Source organism: Acinonyx jubatus, chromosome A3, assembly GCF_027475565.1.
Source record: "Acinonyx jubatus isolate Ajub_Pintada_27869175 chromosome A3, VMU_Ajub_asm_v1.0, whole genome shotgun sequence".
Lineage (NCBI taxonomy): Eukaryota > Metazoa > Chordata > Mammalia > Carnivora > Felidae > Acinonyx > Acinonyx jubatus.
This window is the reverse complement of record NC_069388.1, coordinates 25972111-25982668: the sequence shown is the minus strand read 5'-3', so window position 1 is coordinate 25982668 and position 10558 is coordinate 25972111.

The window sequence follows — 10558 nt, the reverse complement described above, 5'->3', positions numbered from 1 at the left end:
CATCCTGCTGTAGCACATGTCAGGATTGCCCTCCTTTTTTTCTCCCTCCCTCCCTCCCTCCCTTCCTCCCTCCCTCCCTCCCTCCCTCCCTTCCTTCCTTCCTTCCTTCCTTCCTTCCTCCCTCCCTCCCTTCCTTCCTTCCTTCCTTCCTTCCCTCCTCCCTCCCTCCCTCCCTCCCTCCCTTCCTCCCTTCCACGTAATTTCTAGACCCAAGGTAGGGCTTAAACTCAAGACCCTGAGATCAAAATCACACGCTCTACCGACTGAGCCAGACACGCACCCCAGAATTTCCTTCCTTTTTAAAGCTGAATAATGTTTCATTGTGTGTTTATATCACATTTTGTTGATCCATCCAAAGGACCCTTGGGTTGATTCCACCTTTTAGCTGTTGTGAATAATGCTGCTGTGAACATGAGTGTGCAAATATCTCTTTGGGACCCTGCTTTCAGTTCTTCTGGGTATGTGTCCAGAAATCCAATTACTGGATCATATGGTAACTCTATTTTTAATATTTTGAGGAACTACCATACTGTTTTCCACAGTACTGGCACCAGTTTATATTCCCACCAACAGTGTGCAAGGGTTCCACTTTCTCCGTATCATGACCAACACTTGTCCTTTTCTGTTTTCTGGCAATAGCCATCCCGATGGGTATGAGGTGATATCTCATTGTGGTTTTGATTTGCATTTCCCCTAATGATTAGTGATGTTGAGTTTCTTTTCATGTGTTTACTGACCATTTGTACATCTTCTTTAGAGAAATATCTATTCAAGTCCTTTCTTTGCCCCGTTTTTGAAATCTTTTAAATTTTTATTAAAAATTTTTTAATGTTGATTTATTTTTGAGACAGAGAGAGACGGAGAGTGAGAGAGAGGCAGATGCAGAATCTAAAGCAGGCTTCAGGCTCTGAGCTGTCAGCACAGAGTCCTTCATGGGGCTCAAACCCACGAACTGTGAAATCATGACCTGAGCCAAAGTTGGATGCTTAACTGACTGAGCTCCCCAGGCGCCCCAGTTCCTCCTGAATTTTTTTTTTTAATTTTTTTTCAACGTTTTTTATTTATTTTTGGGACAGAGAGAGACAGAGCATGAATGGGGGAGGGGCAGAGAGAGAGGGAGACACAGAATCGAAACAGGCTCCAGGCTCCGAGCCATCAGCCCAGAGCCTGACGTGGGGCTCGAACTCACGGACTGCGAGATCGTGACCTGGCTGAAGTCGGACGCTTAACCGACTGCGCCACCCAGGTGCCCCCTCCTGAATTTTTAAACATTGGTTGGAGTTGTACCTTCAGCAGATGAGCAGGAGGGCAGTCAGAGGAGTGAGGGGAGGGAGAACTCAGATTGAGGGCCAGGAACCCCCCAGTTCTGGTTTGTTCTCCACCACTCAGTTGTCCCTGAGATTCTGGCCATTCCTCTTCTGTAAGTGAGGAGTTGATCCAGAATGTTCCCTTACATTTCTGGCATTCTTTCAGAGTGCCAGTAATCATGAGTTTTTGGAGGGAGGTTGGGGTTCATGGGGTTCAGAGATGACAGCCAAGAAAGAATTCTTGAAGACATTTTTGGTGCAAAATGCGATTTTATTAAAGCATGGGGACAGGACCCATGGGCAGGAAGAGTTGCCTTAGAGAAATGTCTATTCAAGTCCTTTGCCCAGTTTTTTTTCTTTCATATTTATTTATTTTTGAGAGAGAGAGAGACAGACAGACAGAGCGTGAGTGGGGGAGGGACAGAGAGAGAGGGAGATGCAGAATCTGAAGCAGGCTCCAGGCTCCAAGCTGTCAGCACAGAGCCCAATGCGGGGCTCGAACTCACGGACTGGACTGCAAGATCATGACCTGAGCTGGAGTCGAACACTTGACTGACTGAGCCACTGAGGTGCTCCTCCTTTGCCCAGTTTTTAATCAAGTTGGTTTTTTGTTGAATCATAGGAGTTCTTTATATATACTGGTACGATTTGCAAATATTTTCTGTAGGTTGCCTTTTCATTCTGTTGATTGTGTAACAGACTGTTTCTCAGTGACCACCATGGAACATTGAAAGTTTTCCTAATGGGGGCGCCTGGGTGGCTCAGTCTGTTGAGCATCTGATTCTAGGTTTGGGCTCAGGTCATGATCTCACGGTTCATGAGTTCGAGCCCTGCATTGAGCTCCACTCTAGCAGTGTGAAACCTGCTTGGGATTCTCTCTCTGCCCCTCCCATGCATGCTCTCTCTCAAAGTAAATACATGAACTTTAAAAAAAGAGAGAAAGTTTTCCTAATGGATATAAATACCCTATCTCTCCCCTAATTCTATTTTCATGAACATTTCCCCTTATCATTAGATGCACTTCAAAAACATCATTTTCAGTGGCAACCTAATGTTCCTTCTTACTGACAAATCTTAGTTTATCTGACCATTCTCCTAATATTGGACACAATATTTCCCTATTCCAAATTAAGCTGGGATGAACATGTTAGTGTCTAAATCTTTAGGAGCATCTCTCATTATTTTCTCAGAATTGATTCCTTGGAGGGGCGCCTGGGTGGCTCAGTTGATTAAGTGCCTGACTTCGGCTCAGGTCCTGATCTCACGATTCTTGGGTCGGAGCCCTGCGTCGGGTTCTGTGCTGACAGCTCAGAGCCTGGAGCCAGCTTTGGATTCTGTGTCTCCCTCTCTGCCTCTCCCCTGCTCATGCTGCCTCTGTCTCTCAAAAATAAAGAAATGTAAAAAAGAAGAAGAATTGATTCCTGGAAGTGGAATGGGCTGACTCAGATGGTTCTTAGTCATCGTGTTAATTTTCCTTACAATTTGCCAATTTCATCCCATCAGCAGAGGATAAAAGTAATCCTCTCTCTGTCCTTGCCAACATTGAGTATTATGCTTTTAAAAATCTGCTAATGTGAAATATGAACGTTGATATTATATCAACATTAATTTTTTTAATGTTTATTTATTTTTGAGAGAGAGAGAGAGAGAGACAGAGACAGAGCGTGAGTGGGGGAGGGGCAGGGAGAGACAAGAGACACAGAATCGGAAGCAGGCTCCAGGCTCCGAGCTGTCAGCACAGAGCCCGATGCAGAACTTGAACTCACAAACTGCGAGATCATGACCTGAGCCGAAGTCGGGCACTTAACTGACTGAGCCACCCAGGCGCTCCTAGTATGTTTTTTAATAGTGTGTTGTGTGTTGCTGTGCAGAGATGATACAAATAACTATGACAAAACCCAATCCTGGGACTTTAATTCAGGTCCTAGTTCTGTCACCAGACATCTGTGACCTCCTTAGGGCTCTGAGATTTTAATTATCGTGGTTTTTTCTTTTTTTTTTTTAATGTTTATTTATTATTTTTGAGAGATAGAGACAGAGTGTGAGCGAGGGAGGGGCAGAAAGAGAGGGAGATCGTGACCTGACTAAAGTCTGATGTTTAACCGACTGAGCCACCCAGGCGCCCCTGTTTCCCCGCCCCCCCCCCCCCCCCCCCCCCCCCCGTGATTTAAGGTGCCTTACAGCTGGGAGAGCAGTTTCCCACCCATTCTCACAGCAACCCTCCAGGAGGCAAATGGGGAAATGAGGTCCAGAAAGGTGAACTCACTTGCCCAAGGTCATACAGCCAGTTAAGGGCCTGAGGAAGAAGCAACTAGCAGCCAACTCCATCTGGCTTTCTTCATAAAACATCTAAGATGGGAATTTAGAAGGCATTAGCTTGATTCCCAGCTGATAGAGCCTCCCTCAGGTTGCAGGCCTTCATCCAAACAACCCAGGCACTCAGCCAAGTGAGAACCATCCAGGGTATCTCAGATGCTTGGCCTTGGTCCAAGCCTGCCATCTTATTTCTTCCTGAAAGGGGCCCTGGGATGCCATCTCCTTGCATGCTAATAAATCACTCCCTTTACAGTCTTTTTTTGAAAATTGAGGTATAATTGACACTGTATTAGTTTCCAGTGTACAATGTAATGATTTGATATTTGTATATGTAGCAAAATGGTCATCACAATAAATCCAGTTAACATCTAGTCACCACGCCTAGTTACAAGATTTTTTTTCTTGTAATGAGAACTTTCAAGATCCTCTCTTTCAGCTACTCTCAAAATGCAATATAAAAATCATTGACTTCACTCATATGAGGACTTTAAGAGACAAAACAGATGAACATAAGGGAAGGGAAACAAAAATAATATAAAAACAGAGAGGGGGACAAAACATAAGAGACTCTTAAATATAGAGAACAAACAGGGTTGCTGGAGGGGTTGTGGGAGGGGGGATGGGCTAAATGGGTAAGGGGCACTAAGGAATCTACTCCTGAAATCATTGTGGCACTATATGCTAACTTGGATGTAAATTATTAAAAAAAAAAAAAATTAAAATTAAAGGGAAAAAAAGGAAAAAAAACCACTGACTATGGTCAACTGTGCTGTACATGACCTCCCTAGGACTTATTCATTTTATAACTGGAAGTTTGTACCTCTTGATCCCCTTTACTCCTTTGGCCTACCCTCCACTCACCATCTAAGGTAACCAACAAGATGCTCTCTGTATCCATGAACCCACACTTTTGTTGTTGTTTTTGATTTTGATTTTTGGTTTCCACATATAAGTGAGATCATGTGGTATTTATCTTTTTCTTTTTGACTTATTTCACTCACTTTTGCAGTCTTTTCACATGACCCCCTTTCAGCCCACTTCTCCAGATGGTATTAAGTTTCCAAAAAGATCAAACTCTTTCAATTTTTTTTTTTATGTTTTATTTATTTTTGAGAGACAGAGCATGAGCAGGGGAGGGTCAGAGAGAGAGGGAGACACAGAATCCCAGAGCCTGACACAGGGCCCAAACTCATGAACCACGAGATTGTGACCTGAGCCGAAGTTGGATGTTCAACCAACTGAACCACCCAGGCGCTCGAACCCATAAACCATGAGATCATGACCTGAGCCAAAGGTGGACACTTAACCAACTGAGCCACCCAGGCATCCCAAGACAAACTCTCTTAACCAGCAGAACTACTTACATTTGCAATTATTGTTTCCCTGGAGGACACTATAGCCCTCACTCAATAAAAGAAAGAAAGAGATCCACCATTTACAGAGCACCTAAGTGCCAGGCATTGTCCCACACCATGCCTCAGTAATCTTTACAACAAATCTGCCCAGTAACATTAATAGCCCCATTTTGCAGATGAGGAAACTGAGTCCCAGAGAGTTAATGTGACTTGCACTGGGTCATTCAGCTATCTGGTGAGACGTGGAGCTGGGATTCAAACCTAAGACCATCTGGACCCCACAATCTAGGCTTGTGATTTTTCATAGCCCAGAGCTGCACTGTCCATATAAACTTAAATTAATTCAAATTGAGTAAATAAAATTCAGTTCCTCAGGAGCACTAGCTACATGTCAACTGTCAATAGCCACATGTTGTCAGTGGCTACCACATTAGACACTGCAGATGTAGAACATTTCCATCGCTGTGGAAAGATCTTTTGGACAGTACTGCTCTAGAATGTCAAAGAGAAGAAAGAAAATTTGGTGATTTTCCCCTCACAAGAGGATCCAAGCCACCTGTCATTTGTCAACCCTGTGGGGAGTCCATCAGAAGTTATTTTCCCTGGATGAGGTCACCATAAAACTGTCTATGAGTGTTCATGCTGTGTTTTACATTTCTCCTGGTTTGGAAGGAGACTGCAAGCTGGATCCATTCAGTCCCATCCATGCTAGGTACCAGCAGATCCCTTTCTTCATTCTCCTCCTGCCCCCAAATCCCTAGGTATCCAGTACTCTCCTCTGTCACAGCGCATTGGGATGTCTCCAACCATTAAAATGAGATGTCCCCACAGGACAAGACAGATGAGGACTGAGAAAAATTTCATGGCACAGTGGGCTTAGTTCTGGCTTGGATGGTCACTGGGTGACATCCTTGCTCCTGGGGAGAGGCGTCCTTACTCCATAGCGATGAGGGGGAGGACTGATGGAGCTCCTTGGCAAGGGGATGTCTGATCATAATGAGATATGTTTCTCCTGCCTACCAATAGAACTCTTTCCAGAGTTTGGGAATTCTCACTTTGTAAATAAAGGCAGAGCTTCCTGCTGTCATAGAAGCCCCAAAGTTCGGATGTTTACCTTTACAGCTTCTACTACAGGTAAGAGATGGAAACATGTGATCAAAGCTGGACCAATCAGAACGTGGGTGACCAAGAAGCTGGGACTTGGGGAGGGTGGGTGAGGCACCCAGTGTCTTCACCAGCCCAGCCAAGTAGTACATACTCCCACATGACTTGGCCTCCCGCATTCCTGGCCACTTTGAGAAAATTCCTGGTGATTTTTTTCCCATTACCCTTTTAATAAATCCCATTTCTGCTGCTATCAGTCAGAGTTGGTTTCCTTTGCTTATGATGAACAGTACAACTCACTGGAATTAGACCAGATCATTGCTAGGCTGGAATTTGCTCCAGCAGGCAGGGAAGGGTCTCTGCTCTGGTCCACATGATCTTTCTATAACAGGACCCTTTGTCCCTACCCCATTGGGCTCATTCCCCTTGTTGCATTCTTGCCATTTCTTCCCTCAAACTTAGCAAATCTCTGGAATCAGGAGGTTGGAAACCCTGCTCTGACTTGTCAATACTTCTTTCATTCTGAGTCCCATCTCCAGGAATCTGGGGACTCAGAAAGTCCTATCTCTATTTTTCTGCTGAAATAATTCTTCCCTGAACATTAAATGCCCCATAGTCCAGGTTGGATGGAAAAGGGGTCTCACTGTGAAAAAGAAAGGGAACATACTAGTAATATATCAAAAATATTGTCCTGCCACACCAGGCTCACCAGACACCCCAGTTTGCCCAGATTGGGAGCTTTCTTGGGACATGAGACTTTTGGTGCAAAAACAAAGAAGGTCCTGTGCAAACCAGGATGAGTTGGTCACCCTACACTTTAGTACTGTTATTACTACTACTAATCCTGTTCTTCCACATAGCACTTTACAGCTTGCTAAGGACAGAATCAAGACCAGACTCGAATCAACACTGTTTTATCAAAGGTATTTTTTCTTTCTGATTAAGTGAAAACAAAATCTTATGGTTGTTGAATATTTCATTTTCTTCAATATGAGTGAGCAGAAGCATCTTTTCATATGTTTAAAACCATGTTTTCTATTCCTTTTCTTGGAAATGTCTGTTCATACCCTTTTATCCACCTGTTTGTTTTTGAAAATTATAAAGCAAAAAGGACACCCAGTTAAATATGATGGATTGATGATACTTATATGAACCCCACTCATCTGATAATAAGGAATAAAAGAAATCATCAGCTCACAATGCTAATGGTACAGGAGGGAGATATTAATGGTCCAGAAACTTCAGCAAACTTTTTGCAGACAGAGACAGAAGGGCAAGTAGTAACCAACTTAACAGGGAGGGAGTTATAACCTAGAGTTTGCAGAAGGAAGTATTGATGACTGAAAGAGAAGTCCAGAATCCTTCCATAGAAAGGATGAATGCTAAAGTTGAGGAAATCTCCCAGAGAGTAGAACAAAACAGAACAAGACAAAAGCCCAAAAGAGGGAAAATAAGAGAAAAACAATGAGAAAAAATTAAGGGCTCAGTCTATGAGGTTCAACTTCTAAGAAAATTTCCAGAAAGAGAAAACAGAGGGGAAAAAATAGGGAGGAGAAAATTATCAAAGAAATAATACAAGAAAATTTCCCAGAACAAAGAGATACAAATCTCCAGATGGAAAGGACCCAGCTAACACAACAATGAGGAAAATCACTCACTGAGGGGAGTTATCAAATATTATAATATTAGAGATAAAGAGAACAGCTTAAAAGCTTCCAAAGATTAAAAAAAGAATTAGTCATAGACAAAGGAACAGGATTCAGAACAGTGTCAGGGGTCTTAAATGTAGATACCAAAAGATAGTCATGCAATGCCTTAAAAATTCCAAGAGAAAATACTTGTCAACCTAGATTTCTATAATCTGCTAAACTATTAATCAAGTGTGAGAATAGCATAAAGACATATTTAGGTATACAAGGGCTAAACGTATTTGTTTCTATGTACCCTTCCATACTGAAAGATGTGCTACACAGAAATGAGGGAGTAAATCCATGAACCAGAAGACACTGGGTCTGGGGAACAGGGAGTCCAATCTAGGAGAAAGACATAGGAAGGTCCAAGTATGACAGACAGTTCTGCATTAGGTTTGGAGAGCACCAGTCTAGATTGGAGCTGAGGTCTTCAGGAGAAAACAAAACAAAACTCATGGACTTTTTGTTGTATTTAAGCATCTGGAAAATTCAATTCTAAGCATTTACCTGATTTATTGACCCTATTAGAAAATAACAATAGCTATAAAGAATATTAATGAAAAAGAAAAAAAATCAAGGCAATTTTTAACCTCAGAAAATACAAAAGATATAGAAGAAATGAAACATAAACACAGTGAAACACAAGCACATTATTTGATTCAGTAGAAAATAGCATTTGTAGTCCTTATAGGGTAAACATGATTTACTGACTTTACTGTATTGAATAACGGTGGGTAGGATAGTAGGGTAGGTAAACAGGAGAGAAGTAAACTGGGACCCAGAGGGTGATTCAGAGTTAGGTATCTTAGTTGGGACCAGCTAACTACGGTGACAAAAGCCTCCACATCTCAATCACTGAATCCAACAAACATTTATTTTCTTGTCCACCTTAAGTGATGGAGGTTGGCTGGCTTCCTGGCCAGCTGCCTTTTTTTTTGTTTTGTTTTGTTTTTGTTGTTGTTTTATTTATTTATTTTGAAAGAGTTCGAGCAGGGGAAGCACAGACAGAGAGGGAGAGAAAGAGAATCCCAAGCAGGCTCCACAGTGTCAGCAGGGAGCCGATCCTGGCTCAAACTCAAATCCATGAGGTCACAACCGGAGCTCAAATCAAGAGTTGGGCGTTTAAGTGACTGAGACTCCCAGGCGCCCCCAGTGGTTTTTAAGGAGTTCCTTCCATTTTGCAGCTCACTCATCTCCTAAGCCTTGGAGTCCTTCACTTTTTTTTAAAGCTTTTATTTATTTTTATTTTTTAAAATGTCTATTTATTTTTGAGAGAGAGAGAGAGAGAGAGAGAGCGAGCAAGCAGGGGAGGAACAGAGAGAGAGGGAGACACAGAATCTGAAGCAGGCTCCAGGCTCTGTGAGCTATCAGACCAGAGCCCAACCCTGGGCTGGAGTCCACGAAGTGCAAGGTCATGACCTGAGCCCCACGCTGGAGGCTTAACCAACTGAACCACCCAGGTGCCCCTAAGCTTTTACTCTAATTCCAGTTAGTTAACATACAATGCTATACTTGTTCCAGGTGTAGAGTGGAGTCCTTCACTTTAAAGCAGAGACAGTGTGAACAGTGTATGGGAGGATTTTATGGGTCACGCCTGAGAATGTACACATCATATTCAATTGGCCGGAAATTGGTCTTACCTGCAAGGAAGACTGAGAAATGTAGTCTAGTTGTGTGTTCAGGAGCAAGGAAAAAAGTTCTGGGGAGCAAGTAGCAATACCTGCTACCGTAGGCAAAAATAGGGTGTGGGATGAGGAAGAAGAGCATCTCAGAGCATTCATGCAGCACTCAACACATATTTAACGAGCACCTGCTATAGACCAGACAGGGTTTCAGGCATGGCAGCTGTAGTGGCAAATAGACTCTGCTCCCATGGAGCTTCTGTTTAGTGGGGAATGGCACATGGATTCTTACTTGGGGGGGGGGGCTGTGAGGGGTGCTGGAATCTTGCCTTCTAAACCAATGTGGCTAGAACAGACTTTTAGCAGTTTTGTAGGGATTTTGGATTTGATTCTAAGACCAGTGAGAATTCCATCAAAGAATGTTAAGCCAGGAACATGACATGATTTAGTTTACTATTTATTTGTTTGTTTATTTATTTATAGGCTCCATGCCCAACGTGGGTCTTGAACTCACTGGCCAGATACCAAGAGTTGCATGTTTTACCTACTGAGCCAGCCAGGAGCCCCTGTTTTACCTTTTGAAGTGATCACTCTGGCAGCCTTGGGGAAAAATGGCTTGGCAGAGCAGGGCTGGACAGGAGTAAAAGCAGACGTTTCAGGCAATCTAGAGGGGAGGGGAGACCCGCCTGGCATGGTGCGGCGGTACTGAAGATGGAAAAAGGTGGAGAGACAGGAGAAATATTTGAGAGGTAGACTAAGAGATACGGTGACTGAGTGCATGTGAGGGCGTGAAGGCGAGGGAAGAGAAAGGAATGATTCCTAAGGTTTTTGGGTTTTGTTTTTTTTTTTTTTTTTTGGCTTGAGTGCGTGACCCTAAGTGGGAGCAGTCTCAGTAGCGGTTTGGGACCCAAACCAGATAATGGATGTGAAAGCGCTTTAGGAAAGGTCAAGCGGCGGCTGAAATCGCATGGTGAGCCCGAGGCAGTGAGTTCCATCTTACATTTGGGGAAATTGAGGCACGAGAGACCGGCAGGTGGGGTCAGGCCACGTCCCACACCTCTTCCGTGGATCAAAGGACAGAGGCACGTGAGGTACCTGCTAAGCGCCCGTACTGTGCCCCGCCCCGCCGGCTTCCCTGTCCGCCGCTCGGGTCCCAATAAAGT